This window comes from Camellia sinensis, chromosome 13, assembly GCF_055761805.1.
Source record: "Camellia sinensis isolate YWXY chromosome 13, ASM5576180v1, whole genome shotgun sequence".
NCBI classification, from domain to species: Eukaryota; Viridiplantae; Streptophyta; class Magnoliopsida; order Ericales; family Theaceae; genus Camellia; species Camellia sinensis.
The window spans coordinates 65,064,158-65,083,115 of record NC_138973.1 but is presented as its reverse complement, the minus strand read 5'-3'; the positions used below and the strand labels follow the sequence as shown (position 1 = coordinate 65,083,115).

At 34.8% G+C, this 18,958-nt stretch overlaps 1 pseudogene; it reads left to right on the top strand.

Moving 5' to 3' along the window:
* The first annotated feature begins 13,159 nt into the window (after positions 1-13,159).
* Positions 13,160-18,748, top strand: LOC114294419 (geraniol 8-hydroxylase-like; annotated as a pseudogene).
* Positions 18,749-18,958: the final 210 nt, after the last annotated feature.

The following is an 18,958-nucleotide window of genomic DNA, read 5'->3' as shown; positions in this document are numbered from 1 at the left end:
GCTCCTTGTCACATCTAACATACATGATGTCATAAGAACTGCCTTGATCAACCAGTACGCGCCTTATCTGGCACTCTCCAATCTTCAGCGTTATCACCAGGGCATCGTTGTGTAGATGTCGCACCACATCTAGGTCTGCCTCAGTAAAAGAAACCATTGGCCCCTAGTACTCATTTGTCCAAGACTTTTTTTGCTGAACCTGGTAAACATGTTGTAGGTGCCTTACTCTCTGAGTTTCCCCACGTACATCATTCTCATTGACCTTCGAGTGAATCATATTAATCACCGGAGGTCCATCTGCTTGTTGTGGTGGTGGTGGTGGTGGAGGTGGTGCTGTTGATGCCTAGGATAGCCTTGCTTGCTCTTTCCTTGTTCTGGCCTCCTCTACTAGGTCTCTCAGGTGACCATGTCTAACCAAATCCTCTAGGTGCGTCTTTAGAGCCCTACATCTTTGAGTCAAATGCCCATCCTCATTATGGTAAGCACAATGCTTCCCACGGCTCCTTCCTATAAACTCACCAGGGATCTTCTTCGGTGCTTTGTAATACGGTTGGTTCCTGATCATTTCCAGAACTTTGTAGACCGGGATTCTGAATACAGTGGTGACTGCCTGTGTAGCCCTCAACCCTGTTTCCTACCTGTTGAAACCAGTGTTACCTCGGCCTCGCTTTGGCGAGTCGTTTCTCTTCTCTTGCTTTGGTGCCTTTGCTCCATGTGTGTCTTCCTCTGCCTGGCATATTTCTCAATTTGTGCCATGAGCTCCTCCATACTCTTTGGTAAAGTTTTTGCCAGCAATTTTCGAAGTGAGCATTCATCCATTAGGCCGTTTTTGAAAGATACGACCGCCAGCTCCTGGTTACATCTCGGTATTCGATTGAACACCTCATAATACCGTTTGGCGTAAGCCCTGAGGCTTTTACCCCGCTAATGTTCAACGCCAGCAGGGAGTCTGCCCTTAGTGGTAGCAACTTATTTGTTACAGACCTAGCTACAAACATCTTGACCAGGTCTTCCCAACTCTTCATAGTTCCTTTCGGCAACTTGTGGAACCAATCCGATGCGATTTTCCCAAAGGATGAGGGGAACATCTTGCATAGCAACTACTCATTCCCACTATACAAAGCCATTAAATTTAAATATAAGCCGACATGAAAGTTCAGATCAAACTTACCGCCATAAATCTAGAACCTCGGCATATGGAATCTCTTTAGGGCCTCAAATCTATCCAACTCCACTGAGAGCAACATTCTCGACTTAACGGGAGATGTTACCTCGGCATGGAGTCGCTTCCTCTAGGAGCTCGGCTATCAACAGATTTCAGCCTTTTCAGCACGCTGCCCCTGGCGTCATTGTGCATTCTCTTGGACTTCTCTTCATTCACTGTATTAAAGCAAAGTCCCTTCCCCTGGATATGCCGAGGTTCTTTGACGTAAGTCCCCTTGGTTCGTGGTGTTCTCTGCGACTCACCTCTCACCGACTCTACTTGTCCGACATCCCGTGAAGGCCGATGCAAGCGCTTATTTTCCTTGCCATGCTGCGGGACTACTGGGATTGTTTTTTGTCCCCCTTTCTGGGCATCAATCTTTGCAACTGGTACCGACATGTCCTGCAACGGGAACGGTGGTTACATCACGTTGTTCTGTATCATGAAGTTGACAACTGACTGTACGTCTGCCAACTTGTTCGCCATCCCTTTCATCTCACCGTCCCTCCTTAAGCATCTATCCTTCCATACCTGGGGGTCGCTTTCGTTGTAGTACTTATCTCAGCCAACTTTCTTCGAGGCATTCCCCTCTTTGCCGACATCCTTCTCCCTACGATTCGGATCCTGTGCTTCCTCATTACGATTTTATTTCCTGACATTAGGATATCTATATTCATAACTCTCACTATTAATGTCATCCCCAATCTTTTCTTCCAGTCCGTCGTTGGCCACCTATTCTCTTTAAGTTTTTCATAGACGGCGCCAAATTGTGGGTGGTGATTTTTGACCACACAACCAAAAGGAGAACTCAGCTGGAGAGCATCGACAGAATAGACTAAGCCCAACAACCTGCACAACAAGATGAGAATCTAGCGGTGGTTCGTCCACCTGGGAGCACTTCAACGATCAAGTCAGTAATCAATATCTCTCAAAGATAGAAAATAGTGCTTAAACTCACAAGTTAGAAGTTACCTTAGACCCACAAGGGTGCCTTGCTTTTATATTGATCAGTGACCTGATCCCCCTAGAAGCCTCACTTCAACGGACTTAGGCTCCATTCTCATCCTAGACCTTCATCTAGATAAAGATAAACTCTTCTTGAGCCTTATCTCTATCCAGACTGAGGTCCTCCCCTATTCTAGGACTCTTGTCCCTTATCTACTTATCTCGGATTTCAACATCTCCACAGATAACCTCAGCCCAACCAAGATTACCTCGACAGCATGACCAAGCCACGTGGCACCTCGACTGACACTTCGGCATCACCTTAGTCACGTGTTGTCTTTCACAAAATACTTCCCCACAGGTACAAAATTTTCATTATGACTTATGATTATAGCCTTTTCTCTTTCTACACTCTCTTGTCACATACAATAACTGATCTGGTATTTTTCAATTTCACTTTTTGAGTATGTTTTAAATGTTTGAGAGCAAATCTTATATATGTCCATGCTTTTCACTAATTCATTAACAAAAATGGAGACAACTAGAGGGCAAGCATGACCTAGTATTGTTAATCAAGGTGTTTGCTGAAGGTAAGACCAAAGACAAACTAAACATTTTTGGCATTATTTGCACAACCTAATTGTGGTTGTTGTTAGAGACATGTCTCATATTATTTCTCTAAGACAACTAAATTTGATTAATATAATATAAGAGTCTCTTTATTTATAGTTAGATTTTGGGTTGATATCTCTAAAATTCTAACATAATATTAGAGTTGGTATTTGTTGTATAAGGTCAAATCTCCATTCTCAATTTATTTTATTTATCTCTCTATCACCTCCACATTTGACCAAATTACATGTGTGAAGAAGTGTGAGAGACTTGTCATATATGGTCTCGCTAAGTTACATAAGGTCTAAGTCTTTTTCTCATCTCTCCTTGTTATCAATAAATTAGTAAAATTATTTTTAAAAACCTAATAAAGTCACTCACGCAACTTTTTTCTACAAATTTTTATATGATTTGGTGATTAATTACATAGTCAATATTCATTTTTACAAAAATGATTTGGAACTCTAATAAAGGAGCTCTAATGAGCTCTACTAGGAGTGAGCCCTATTGTGATGTAATGTTTTGGTCTTGTATTTCTTTTTTTTTTATTGCCTGCCATATCATTAGAGCTCCAAAATTAGAGAGATGTATCATTACTCATTACAATATACTTGACTGTGGACCACCAAATAACTCCTTCCGTCTCACAGGAATAATTGACTTGTTCTTTATTGGACAGTGGTGCTACATCTCTCTAATTTTGCCTCCCAGTCTCAAAAAGTGGGTAAACAATACATATATTTTGATTGGTTGAGAATAGTTGGACTTTCAAATGGAGTCATTAAACTTTTTGAGTACGAGGTCCACATATTTAGATCTATTATATTTTGTGTATTGTTCACATATTAAAAAAGTGTGTTAACAAATTCATTTTCTATCTTGAGAATTGAAAAAAAGAAAAAGGAAAAAAGTCATCTACCATTATTAAATGACCAAATTAACCTTGCCTCACTTTATTTTAAAATTTAATGGTGTTTCTAAAACGCCGCCATATGTTCATAAAATGCAACAAAAACCTTTTGATGACAATTTCGTCAAGCGGTTTGCCCACCAAGTCTCAAGCAAATGGCCTTTTGGAGAAGTGAGTTAAAAGCTATTTCCCAATTTTTAATTAATTTTGGGTCACATCATCGGTCACATCATCTCTCACATTTTTTACACAATTTTTCAAAAAAAGTCAAAAAGTTAACTTTTTTCAAAATATCGTTTCCAAAATGCCAAGTTATAGAATGACATTGTTTGGTTTGTTTTTCAGAAAAATTTTTTAGAAAAATTCTCTGCAAACAAATTTTCAAGAGTAATCAAACCAAACAAATTTTTTCAAAAAAAAATCTCAAAATTTTGTTTGGTTACCTACTTTCCAAAATCACTCTCTTTCTCTCTCTCATACACATCAAATCAATCACTTTTTTTAAAACTCTCTCCCTAAAACAATTTTTCAAAACCATTTCTGAAAAAAGGCAAACCAAATAAGTTTTCGTACTTTTTATCTCAAAAACTACTCTACAAACACAAACCAAACACACCCATCATCTTTCGATAGGCAGCCTTTTTCATTAAATGCCACTAAAATGCTAAGCAATATTTTTGCACCAAATTGTTTGGCTTGATTTTTCAAGAACTATTTGATTTGATTTTGTCAAAAACTATTTTTAGAAAAAATTTGGTTTTTCTTTACTTTTTTTAAAAATATATTTTAATAATTTTTTTAAAACTTTTAAATACATCAAGATTAGATTCTTTTGAAAATTAAAAAAAATAATAATAACTATAATATTTTCTAACAATGCCAACCCTCCCCCAACCCCAATTAAATGTACAATAAATAAGTCATTTGGTGCATAAGTCATATGTTAAATCCTAAATAGGTTAGTTTAGTGGTCAAGGTTTGGAGCTTAAGAGCATCTCTAACGTTTACTCTTTTTTTCTATTAAATTTGAGTAAAAATTTAATCTGATATCGAGCGATCGACCGGTTTGTGCAAATTGACCAACACCTTTATGGGCAATTTCGCAAGGAAGAGATTGTCCAGGTGGACATCTGATCCAACGATCACCTACAAATTTGATGAAAGGATAAAGCTCTCTTGATTTGATTAAAAAAGTAACTTTCCCTCAATTTTATATCAATTTGATGAAATGTTGGAGCTCATGTTTTAGGCATTTTTCATCAAATTTGAATTTAATAACAGATTTGATGAAGCGTTGGAAACGCTCTAAGGATACAATTGTGAATGGATACAACATGTTTTATAGGTCATCTGGGTGAACATTCTTGATAGTTCTTCTATTTATATAATATTATTTTATTAGTCTGTTATCTAAGAGGTGGTTTGAGATGTTCTAAATAAGTGCATTTTTTTACTTTTTATAAAAAAAAAAAATGTGTAAAAAAATAGAGAAAAATTGGTAGAAAAATAAAAAGGAGATGCTGATTGATATGACCCAAATAAGTACATATGTGAAAAAAAGAAATATACTTTTTTTGTGCATGCCAAACACCTACTAACTTAATGATTATATTGTAAGACCTATTTGTTGCACAGGCAAAGATAACTTCAAGCACAATGGAATGGGTAATGACAGAGATACTACAGAATTCAAAGACATTAGTCAAAGCTTGAGCAAACATCAACAACGGAAAACAAATTGAAGAATGAGACATCCCTCGACTACCATATTTACAAGCCATTGTCAAAGAAACCTTTAGGTTACACCCTTTGTTGCTTCCAAAGGGTGCACAAGTGCTTGTAATGCGTGGGCTACCGGTCACAATCCAAGTGTATGGGAAAATGCCAAATTGTTTATGCCTAAGGGTGCACAAGTGCTTGTGAATGCACGGGCTGCCGGTCACGATCCAAGTACATGGGAAAATCCTAAATTGTTTATGCCGGAGAGATTTTTTGGTTCACTAGTTGATGTTCAGGGCCACGATTTCAAGCTTATTGCATTTGGTGCTGGACGAAGAATATGTCCTGATTGCCTTTGGCTACGAGGATGCTGCACTTGATGTTGGGTTCACTTATCGAGTGGACCTTATGCATTGTTTATCTACATGGTTTATCTACCATACCAAAACCTCTTATTGAGTGGGCCTTATACATTGTTTATCTACATGGTTTATCTACCATACAAAAACCTACAACTCAAAAATATGTCACTCTCTATTATTTGTCAAGATGTCACTCTCTTCAATTATTTTGCCAAATATGTGGTTCAAATTGCAACAACCTCACCCATGCACTTTAAGACTTGCCCCAAGGCTAAGATAATTTGGTGAAAGCAGAGGTGTCCACTAAAATAAAAAATAAAAAATATATATATTCTATGTAAATTATTTATTAATTTATAATAGCATTGTTGATATTGCTTGGATGAAAATCCCCCCGCCACACCTAAATTTTTGCCTAATTTTATTTTACTTTTTTGTTTTTCTGTTATGCATGACATTGTAAGTTTAATGCAGTAAATAAGATGAATATGCTACGTCTTTTTAAGAGTGTGAAAATTTTGAGAAAAGATAAATACAATTATATTTTCAAATACAAAAGCTCATTTAAAAGTGTAGTTTAAAAATAAAAATAAAAATAAAAATAAAACTCATTTAAAAGTGTAAGCGGGTGTGTGCCTAGCGTCACTCTTTAAACTTAAAAAATTAAGCAATATTAATTTCATCTGTAATCTAATCTGATGTTATTGTCAATCTCCATCTCATGTTGTTGATATAATAGTCAAGTGTCTATCTACTCGTATCACCTATATTAATAATATTTCGATTTTGCAAATAAAAAGAAAATCAATCTCTGTTCCACAAAAAATTATTTCATGATCCACATATATTTGATCAATTACGAATTATCATATTCTCTAATCATCTAACATTAAATCATAAATCATATTATCTCCGCCAATTAAAATATCAAAAATGATTTAGAACTCTAATAAAGGAGCTCTAATGAACTCTAATAGGAGTGGGCCCTATTGTAATGTGATGTTTTGATCTTGTATTTTTTTTTTTTATTGCCTATCACATCATTAGAGCTCAATTAGAGCTCCAAAATTAAAGGGATGTATCATTGCTCATTACAATATACTTGACCGTGGACCACCAAATAACTCATTCCGTCTCACAGGAATAATTGACTTGTTCTTTATTGAACAGTGGTGCTACATCTCTCCAATTTTGCCTCCCAATTTTACCTCTAATGATGTGGTTCACCCCTATGTGAAACGATCTTACACTCTTCTCCCTTTCTTCTTTAGCTTTCCTAATTCCATATTGTTAAATTAAAACGATGAATTATTATTCTTAATGGACTAACCAATTGACTTTCAATTTTAAAAAGTAATAATAATTCTAGAGTTTCTAACTAAAAATAATAATAATAATTCAAGAGTTTTTTATTTTATTTTACGGAAATGATAATTGTGGTGGCCGTTAATCATGTAACGTTGCTTTATATTCACAAAAATTATCAAGTAAAATATTAAAAAAACTACATTTATAAATTTCTTGGTTGTCTCCGGTCCACATTAAATTGAGCAGTCTAATGGCCCGATAGGAACACTTACCAATCAATTTTATTAACTAAAATTATTTACCTACAGGTTTTTATTGATAAATTTATCACTATAAATTTATTCATAAAAACAAGAAAGACAGATAAATTTATTACTTGATAAATTTATCAATAGGACTTACTAGGTAATAAGTCCCAAAAATAGGACCTATTGGTAATTTACTTTAGATTTTTTTGTTTATATTTAGCATTTTTGTGTGTAGATTATTCCTAAATAAATAAAGAAATTATATTTGTTGGAAATGGTAGAAAAAATTCTGGATAAAACCAGAATTTTTTCCTCAAGTTTGGTTTATTTTTTAGGTGGGCTCCGAGCGTCGATTTACTCGGGTCAAAGTGGTAACGCGTTCTATGCCGCGTTGTGATTCACGTGGTATATTTGGTTGCTCAAAACCATTACCGAGTGAATGGAAAATTGAAGCCAAAGTGTGCTCCATGGAAATGGAGTTTTGGTGGAAATTCCTTAAGGTTGTAAAATGGCTTGTCCCACATTGATTTGATGGGAAGTTTTGAAAGGGTTTATAAGGCATGAGTTTGGTACTTGGGGTGTGCCCCAAGGGGTACCCAAGAGTTTTAGAGGGAGAGGTTATGGGCAAAATGGGCTAGACCCATTGGACCCAAAAATCACAACACACGCACGCGTGCGCCGCAGCCGCCGTCCGTCCGGTCGGGCAGGCTAGGCCTGGGCTTGGGCGCGGGTGCGTGGTGTGTGGTTGGGCTTGTTCGGCCTAATACTAATCTTTTTTGTCCAAAAACATTTGAATTTAATTTTGTTTTTGGTAAAATAAAATCCAGAATTCAAGTTAAACTGATTTGGATTTTCTGTACATCCAAACAGAGCCCTTCCCGTTTTCAAACAGAAATAAACTAGTTTGGAATTAGTGCACACCCAAACAGGGCCCTTCCCGTTTTTTGCTATCTATTTGAATTGTTAACAAATTCAAATCTGTTTGAATTCAAAACCAACAGGTATCATACATGTTCAATTTAAAACCAAGAGCCACATTTACATCTATAAATAGGACCACCCTCATTGATGTTATTCATTCAGAAATTTCGTGTTTCACCTCTGCGTATTCTATTCTTCATTTTGTTGCATTTTATTTCTGAAAGAAAGAGTGTAAACACTTAGTGTGTTCGTAAGGCAAACAATTTGTAGTGCTGCTAGTGTTTGTGGTAGATCATTTCATCCTAGGAGATAGACGTCCAAATTCTGAAAGCACCGTAGAGATATTTGATCAATTACGAATTATCATGATCCACATATATTTGATCAATTACGAATTATCATGATCCACATATATTTGATCAATTACGAATTATCATATTCTCTAATCATCTAACATTAAATCATAAATCATATTATCTCCGCCAATTACAATATCAAAAATGATTTAGAACTCTAATAAAGGAGCTCTAATGAGCTCTAATAGGAGTGGGCCCTATTGTAATGTGATATTTTGATATAGTATTTTTTTTTTTTATTGTCTGTCACATCATTAGAGCTCAATTAGAGCTCCAAAATTAAATGGATGTATCATTGCTCATTACAATATACTTGACTGTGGACCGCCAAATAACTCCTTCCGTCTCACATGAATAATTGACTTGTTCTTTATTGGACAGTGGTGCTACATCTCTCTAATTTTGCCTCCCAATTTTACCTCTAATGACATGGTTCACCCCTATGTGAAACCATCTTACACTCTTCTCCCTTTCATCTTTAGCTTCCCTAATTCCATATTGTTAAATTAAAACGATGAATTATTATTCTTAATGGACTAACCAATTGACTTTCAATTTTAAAAAGTAATAATAATTCTAGAGTTTCTAACTAAAAATAATAATAATAATTCAAGAGTTTTTTATTTTATTTTACGGAAATGATAATTGTGCTATAGACCACTAATTTGTCATCACTAATCTCACCACTAGTGAGGTGGCAATTGAAGAAAAAAAAAAAAAAAAAAACAAGGCACAAAACACATGTGACAGTGAGTGGGACCTACTGCCACATCATTAGAACCACCACTAATTAGTGGTCTAAAACATTTTTGGTGGCCGTTAATCATGTAACGTTCCTTTATATTCACAAAAATTATCAAGTAAAATATAAAAAAAACTACATTTATAAATTACTTGGTTGTCTCCGGTCCACATTAAATTGAGCAGTCTAATGGGGCCGTTAGGAACACTTACCAATCAGTCTTATTAACTAAAATTATTTACCTACAGGTTCTTATTGATAAATTTATCACTATAAATTTATTCATAAAAACAAGAAAGGCAGATAAATTTATTACTTGATAAATTTATCCCAAAAATAGGATCTATTGGTAATTTACTTTAGATTTTTTTTGTTTATATTTAGCATTTTTGTCTGTAGATTATTCCTAAATAAATAAAGAAATTATATTGATCTGATAAATGTATTCACATTATTTTTATTTAAAAAAAATAGATGGCAGATATAAATATAAAACTAGACCATTCATTTTTTTGAACATTAAAAAATAAAGTCGTGTGATTTCAGTTATTGGATTAACATGATTTTTTTTTCATGGGCAAAATTCATTTTATCATTTTGTAATTTGAGCACAAAGCACTTTGCTCTTCTATGGTTCAAATATAGCTAGAAAGTTTGCATGTAGTTTTGGACTAAAGTGCAACCGTTAATACCATTAATTGTAGATGTGAAATGACTTTAATACCCTCAAACCCTATACATTTTTTTTTATTATTTTCTTTCTCTCCTCTTCATACACATAATTTATATTGTTTAACATTAATTCAATTAAATCAAAATTAATTATTAATTCTTAATTATTTATTGTAATTCTTTATCTTTTTATTCTAAATTTAATTTAATTATATTTTAGATCACAATTAATTCGAAATATTTAATTATTTATTGTAATTCTTAACTTTTTAATCTAATTTTAATTTAATTATATTTTAGTTCACAATTAATTTTAAATTCTTAATTATTTATTGTAATCTATAACATGCTAATCTAATTTAATTTAATTTAATTATATTGTAGATCAATTCTTAATTACTATTTAATTTTTATTTTTATTTAACTATATTTTAAATCCATATTATGTTTATGTTTTGAATCCTTAATTGTATTTTATTCTAATTAGCATATTAATTTAATTTTAGTTTTGGAGAACGGAGAGTAAAATTATCTTTTCGTTGTATTAATTTCAATTTGTTTTTTTTTTTCAAAAAACAAAACTCATCCTAAAAAATGTTGTGTACTACATCTTCCATTTGTTTGAATGAAAAAACTAACAGTGGCATTTTAGTGCAAAATCATATAGGGACTTTTTGGCTAAATTTGAATCATAGGGGATAAAATGCTCCAGCCCCAAACTACGAGCAGGTAAAATGAATTTAATCCATTTTCATTGATGATATATATATTTTTTGAACAAATTTTTCATTGAGGATTTTTTTGGGTGAATAATTTTTCATTGATGATATACACACGGAAATCTAAAACATAAACCAAAATCTGTGTCGATCCCATTGTGCCAAACTGGAATGTCAAGACAACCCAATCCCATTTATAAACACATATTTCGCAAACTTTAAATCTATCTATAGGATTAGGGGTGATTATGATTTGGTTCGGTTTTGAAGTAAACCAAGCCCAAACCCAATCATAAAACCATGATTCAATTTAGTTTGGAACTACAGTTTTCATGAAGTTTGTCATAATTTACAACATAATCACTACTTGCTCAAAAATCAAGTAAATCTACAAACAAAATAGTTTAAATGATTATTTAGAGCTAGTTCTACTATTATTCAAGAGCACACTTGTAAACAACATGGTTAACAACTCATGAATATATGAAATACTAATAAGATAATTGAGTGTCCACCTTAAATAACAAAGTATATATATATATGTATATATTTAAACGGTCCGGTTTGGTTGTAAACTGGAATCATAACTATAAAATCATAGACCAAACCGTGAAATACGGTTCACCTATTTTAAGAGTCAAGATCAAACCATAGATTGAAAAAAAATCAAATCAAGCTGTGCTTTTAGATATGGATTAAACCGATTTGCAATTTTTCTGGTTTTTATGTTCAGCCCTATATAAGTATAGAATACATCTTATTTTCAAAATAATTTTAAAAAAGATGATAGATATTATTTTCTTTAGAAAAATTATATTTCAGTAGAGTAGTGGTAAAAAAATTAACATTTTTATGTTGGTGCAACTCTCATGTGTAGATGGTATAAATTTATTAATCATGTGCTTGGTGCAACTCTTCACGTGTCAGAATTGCACAGAAAAATACTTCTGTGCAATTATTTTATGATTGTCCCATTTATTTGCAATATCCTATTTTCTTTCTACAAGATTCCTTAATGCTGTGTTTGGTTGGAGGATTTTGGGAGGGATTTGGAAAGAGAAATAGAAAAGGTAGGTGAAATGTAAATAAAATATGCCTATATTTCACCCAGTTTCACACACCTTTTCCCTTTCCCTTTCCAAATCCCTCTCCAAATCCCCTAACCAAACACAACATAAGGTTATGTTTGGAAATGAAAAAGAAAAAGAAAAATATAAATAAAATATGAATTAAATACAACTATATATCACACATTTTTCACATATCTTTTTCTTTTTTCTTTTTAAATCTCAGTCCAAATCACAACATAAAAGCTTTCCATAAAAGCATGTTGAAAAATCTAGAAATCCCCTAGATGTTGATTTGTGATTATGTATCAATTTTAAGCAGAATATAACAATCTCAATCAAACAATCAAGACAAAGAAACACAACGATTTTAACGTGGAAAAAACCACAATTGGACACCTCCAACTGTGATTAAAAAACCACGGGCAACAGCCACAAAACAATCCACTAAGAAGATTTAAAGGAATTACACAGGTATACTCTCAATTACCTAGCGAATCCACGCCTAATTGAACTAGCCTCTATGTGCCACTTCCAACCCGTCTTCACCTCGGAATTGTCTTTACGATGAGCCACCCCGGAATCCACCAAAGCTTCAGGCTCGAATTCTTCAGAATCCACCGAAGAACAACTCTCTCTCTTTTGTAGAACAAACAAAACCTTTGATATATACTCTTTAAAACATGAGTTGAATACTCAATCAAAACATCAAAGAAAACTCACAAAATATCCCCAGATATAAATCCTAAAATCCAAAAAGAAGATCTGGAATAGTAATACTAAAATCTGACCCAACACGCGAATTTATAGAATCTGTCCCGCGATCTCCGCTCGAGCGCCCAACAGCCCGCTCGAGCGTCTTCAGCAAAATATGCGCGTGATATAACAGAGGTCCGCTCGAGCGCTAGAGAACCCGCTCGAGCGCGAAATTACACATCTCAGTACTTTTACAGGCGACCAAAACTGCTGGAACCAGGAATTCTCCGCTCGAGCGGAGGAATGTCCGCTCGAGCGGACAGGCAACTTGGAATGCATTTTTGCATTTTGCTTCGGGGGCGCTGCCCCTCAACCCCGCCGTGGCACTGCCCTGAACCCGCCAAGGGGCACTGCCCTGAACCCGCCAAGGGGCACTGCCCCCTGGACCCCAGCGAGCTGACCGAGCAGCTCGATCCCCGTCATAATCAGCGAAGTGGCAATCTTGAAAGCATTAGCATCACAAACTTCTCTAAAAAGCATAATTCGGGTTGGATTCGCATCTAAACACTCATAGCCTCACTGAAATAAAAAGTCCAAAAATAAATACAACTGAAAGGAGTTTTGTCAAACGGGATTGCCAAGAATAAAACCTAACACATGTAAATCTGATTGCTTCACCATAAAGCTTTCCATAAAAGCAAGCAAATCTGATTTCTTCTTTTACGAATGTATTTTAACACAATTGAAAGAGACATAGATGGATTTGTTCAGTCTTCTACTTTGTGTTCTGATCATCTGCACTTCGGTTCAGGCCCTAATATCACCTACAAAATCAAGCAAAAACAGTCCCGGCAAGCTTCCGCCAGGACCGACACCTCTGCCACTCATCGGAAACTTTCTCAAACTAAGTGACAAGCCTCACAAGTCCCTAGCCGAGCTTGCCAAAATCTATGGTCGTATCATGACCATAAAACTAGGCCAAGTAAACGCAGTTGTCATTTCTTCACCAACCATGGCTAAAGACCTCTGCTTCTCCAACCGATCCATCCCGGACAACGTCCGAGCCCAAAACCACAACCAGTTCTCCGCCGCTTGGATGCCTATGTCAACTCAATGGCGAAAACACCGCAAAATCTACAATTCCCACGTTTTCGCCGCTCAACAACTCGACGCAAACCAACACCTACGGCATCAAGTGATGCAAGGACTGATCGCCGAGGTTCGCGAAAGCTGCGAGCTAGGTGTGACAGTGGATATTTGCAAAGCAGCATTTAGAACAACGTTTAATTTGCTGTCGAACACAATTTTTTCCATGGAATTGTCGGATGATCGGAACAGGGACATTGCACGAGAGCTGAAGGAGGCAGTGTGGAGTTCCATGGAGCACTTCGGCACGCCCAACTTGTCAGATTACTTCGCTGTGTTGAAGAAGATTGATCCACAAGGTATTAGGCGCCAAACTACTTCTGACTTTAGAAGGCTTATTGCAGTCTTTGATCGTTTGATTGATCAACGATTGGAGTTGAAAAAAACACAGGGTTGTCTCTCAAGCAATGATGTGTTGGAGGCTCTTCTCAATATCAGTGGAGTTGATCAGAGTGACTCTATCGATCTAACTCATATCCAGCATTTGTTGCTGGTTAGTACTCTTTCCAATTGTTGTCCCTCTGGCCAGGATTTGTAGGGTGAATTATAGGATTAAACATTAACACTATATGAGTCCGGACTCATATAATGTTAGTGTTTAGTTATAATTTTTGTTATCTCGATTAGATTTTAATGGATACTGATTCTAACAAAATTAGTAGATTTTTTAATGATACAACTAATAATACAAAATAAATCTATAATTGAAATTATATATTTTTATATTTATTACAAAATAAATGTTAAAAATAGGAAATTATTTATTCCACTAATCAAGTTGGATAATCAAGGAGAATTTTTTTTTAACGTCCCTAATATTAAGATTTTATAAGATAAAAGACATGCAATATTTTCATAATAATTAAAAAAAATCAGTAGCCAAAAGTAAAGCTTTTTGGCAACTAAAAAAATTTAGTAGCCAAAAGTCTACAATTGGCGACTAAAAATAAGTTTGGTCGCTAATTATAAGGGTTTTACCGACTAAAAAAATTTTAGTAGACAAGAGTCTACAATTGGCGACTAAAAAATAAGTTTAGTCACCAAAAGTGGTCATTTTTAGCGCGGGAGAACTAAAATCCTCAGGCGGGAATTAAATTTTTTGGCGACCAAAATTTTCGTAGCTGAAAATGCATCTTCGGCGACCAAATTCGACTTTGGTCGGCAAAAGTTAAGTTTTTTAGTGACTAAAAAACAATTAGTAGCCAAAAGTATAGAATTGGCGAATAAAAAATATTTTTAGTCGCCAAAAGTGGTCTTTTTTTATTTTGCTAGTAAATAGTTTATTTTACATAAATTATATTCAATAAAATAATTATGTTTATACATATACGTTTATATTAATATGGATGTATATACTATATAAATAATATATGTTGCATATATAATCATGTGATGCTATAGAGGTGTAGTGGGAAGAGTGTGGTGCATAAGGTTTATGGTGCAGGAGGTTGGCGATTCGAGTTTTCGCAAAAGCAGATCAAATTGTTCTACAACGAATCAATATTTTTTTTTTTTCCATGTTTGAAGCTTTTGGCAACTAAAGGTGTTGGTCGGCGTTTCCTTCACTATTGGCAACTAAAACATTAGTCGGTGAATGTATGATTTTAAAGAAATATAATTGACTATTGGCGACCAAAATTTTGGTCGCTAAAGACTTGCTTTTTGCCGACCAAAGGTTTTTTGGTCAGCAAAACCCTCCAAGACCTTTCCTGATAGGGTTTTGGCGACAAATGTAACGACCAAAATTTTTGGTCGCAGAATGTCATTGGCGACCAAAAAACAGGCAATTGGCTACTAATATTTTAGTAGCTAAAAGTAACTTTTTTTGTAGTGTGGTCAAAGGTTATTTCCGGCAAAAAAATGGTGGTCAAACGTGGATTATCGCACATGAGAGTTCGTTGTTAGCAACCAAAGGTGGTTGTTAATCTTTAGAGTTGGTGGTTGGCAGCCAAAAGTGATTATTAATAGTGAGAGATGGTGGCCGAAAGAGGTCATCGGCGATATTGGTTAGAAACGGTAGTCAATAGTGTTGAAGATCGGTGGGTGGTGGGTAAAGGAGGAAACAATGAAAACTTTGTTTTTAAACAAATGAAACTAACTTTTTCATAGTTCTAAGAATTTATTAAATTTTGTAAATTATTTACAAAATTTTTAAATAAAAATAGACACCATACGAGTTTTTATTTACAAATTTTAAATATTTTATAAATATAAATAGAAAAATTATATACATAATGTTTCCAAACATGCCTACTTTTTATTTTCATTTTTTTTAAAACTAGAAATGAAAATTTGTCACGTATATTATTTTTGTTTTAAAAAAAGTGAAATTAATTTAAATTTTTTGAAAAGAAATGTTTTTACTCCTTTTCAAAATAATTTGTCACTCTCTCCTCCCCATCCACCACCACCCACTGCCAATCGTCAGCCAATCAGCTGACCAACCAACCATCAGTGAACTATGACTCCACCCACCACCAATCGTCGACCAATCAACCAACCAACCAACCATCAGTGAAATCTGACCAGTCACAAGCGACCATCAATGAGCTTCGGTAACTAGCTTAGTCACCACCCAAGCTATATGACATTGGATTCGTTTCATTCTATTAGAGGATTGGTTCGGTCCCATATTCAAAATTTTGGAACTGATCATGATTGGTTAGTTTCTAAATTTAGTGTTAATCGAAGCAAAACCAATTCTTGCAAACCCTATAGCTTTACACTAAACCAAATTTATATTTATATATTGAAATTATGGACTTTTTTTTTTTTGACTTTTTTTAGTACATGGTGTTTTTTTACTTTTTATTTCCATATAAGGTCATGTTAGTACATAAAAAAATCGTCACAAAAAAAAATGTCATCTCTGCACTACAAAAAAAAAATATCCTTACATTTTTAGCGACTAGACTGTTTTGTCGCTAAATGTAATAATGATGCGACAAAACTTATCAGTGATTAAACGTTTTATTTAAAAACTTTTGGCAACTAAAATTTTAGTTACCAATTGTTGTGTATCGATGACAAATAGAAGCTTAGTCACTATATATTTTTCCCAACAATTGGTCACCGACTAATCTGCCGACTAAATGATTTAGTTTGCCATAAACCTTTGGTGGCTAAATTTCCAATTTTTAGCAACAAAAAATCTAGTCGTCAAAAGTGTCATTTGTTGTAGTGATGTTTTAGTTTAAAATTTTTTTAATCATACAGAATTATTCACCAAAAAGAAAAAAAATGGGTCTAGCATGATACAACTCATGATTGTTGTCACTACAAGAAAAAACACTTTTAGCGACCACCTATTTTGAGTTGGTCGCAAATAGTCTACTTTCTGCAACTAAATTTTTTTTGAACGCTGATGGGTATGTTTTCGCGACCCACAATTTTTTGGTGGCTAATAGCTAATTTTTGGCCACCAAATACAAATCTGGTCGCAGAAGGTCATCTTTTGGCGACCAAAAAATAAGCTAGTCGTAAATGACTTAACTATTGGCAACCAGCTACAAATTTGGTCGCAGAAGATCACCTTTTGGTGACCAAAAAATAAGTTGGTCGCGAATGACTTAACTATTGGTGGCCAACTACAAATTTGGTCGCGGAATATCACCTTTTGGCAACTAAAAAATAAGTTGGTCACGGAAAGTTATGGTGGGATAAATTTTTAAAAAACGGGTACTACTGTAATTACATTTTATTTTTCTATTTAGGCATTGAAGGTTTTATGAAATAATATATAACCCAATTTTTATGGGTTATATATTTTCTCTGCCAAATGTGAAGAATCAACATGTTACTGGCAAAGTGAATTGGGCGCATGGAGAGTGACTCATTGGTCAGGAGTTCAACTCCCAGGCAACACAAAAGAATATTTTCCTTTGGGTGAAGGTGCTGACTTTTGGCGACCAACTATAACTTTGGTCACTAAAAGTTACCTTTTGGCTAATATGGATTGGACTTTCCGCGACCAATTATTTGGTCGCCAATGGTCCCTTTTAGCGACCAACTATAACTTTGGTCACAGAAAACTATCTGACGAGGCTTTAGTGACCAACTCGCGACCAACACATTTTGGTCGCAAAAAGATTTTAGCGACCAAATATGGTACTTTTCGTGACCAAAACGTTAGTCGCGAAAAGTGTAATTTCTTGTAGTGTGTGTTATTTTGAATTTTGGACAAAATTTTTAGTTAGTTTATTATTTTATTTTTATGCTCAATAAAATTTTAGGTAGTTGAATTTGTATAACATTACTCTATTAGTTTGTTTAGGACATATTTATTGCGGGGACAGAGACAACTTCAAGCACAATGGAATGGGCAATGGCCGAGATACTACACAACCCAAAGACATTATTCGAAGCACGAGTGGAGTTTGAGAAAACAATTGGCAAAGGCAAACAAGTCAAAGAATCAGACATCCCTCAGTTACCATATTTGCGAGCGATTGTCAAAGAAACCTTTAGGAAACACCCAACAGTTCCATTGTTAGTTCCACGCAAAGTTGAAGTAGATGTTGAAGTTTGTGGATTCACTGTTCCAAGGGTACACAAGTGCTTGTGAATGCATGGGGTATTGGCCGTGATCGAAGTACATGGGAAAGTCCAAACTTGTTTATGCCTGAGAGGTTTTTGGGTTCACAAGTTGATGTTTAGGGACAGGATTTTGAGCTCATTCCATTTGGTGCAGGAAGAAGAATAAGTCCTGGATTGCCATTAGCGATGAGGATGCTTCACTTGATGTTGGGTTCGCTCATATACTCATTTGACTGGAAGCTTGTAGATGGGATTTCTCCGAAGGAAATGAACATGGAGGAGAAGTTTGGCTTTACTTTGAAAAAGGCTCAGCCTCTTCGTGTTGCCCCTGTTTACTTGTAGGCTTTTAGTTAGCTTAGTTCGGGGGGTAGCTCAACAATAATGCTAAGCGTCATGAAAGAAATATCATGAAAAGCCTTCATGAAGATTCTCCACCCTTGAATTAGTTTGTAGTGTTTTATTATATGTTATACAATCACCCTTAGATTAATTTCATAAAACTTTTCAAAATATTTATTTCATGATGCGTAACATTACTTGTAACTCAAACTGCCAATTCAATAATTCCAATTGTCAATCTTTATAATCCTTGTAGGGGTGCTGGTGGTTTAAATTTTGTGTATATTTCTTTGCTTTCATGCTTCTTCCGTGTGTTCTTATCTAGTTGCTAATGTGCTCTACTCTGCTTTGCTGATATGTGCATTCTGTAGGGATGCTTTTTGGGATTTGGGTGACGAAGTTTTGTGGCGGATTGGTATTGAGATGCTGAAATTGTAGTTGTCACTCTTGTTTTTG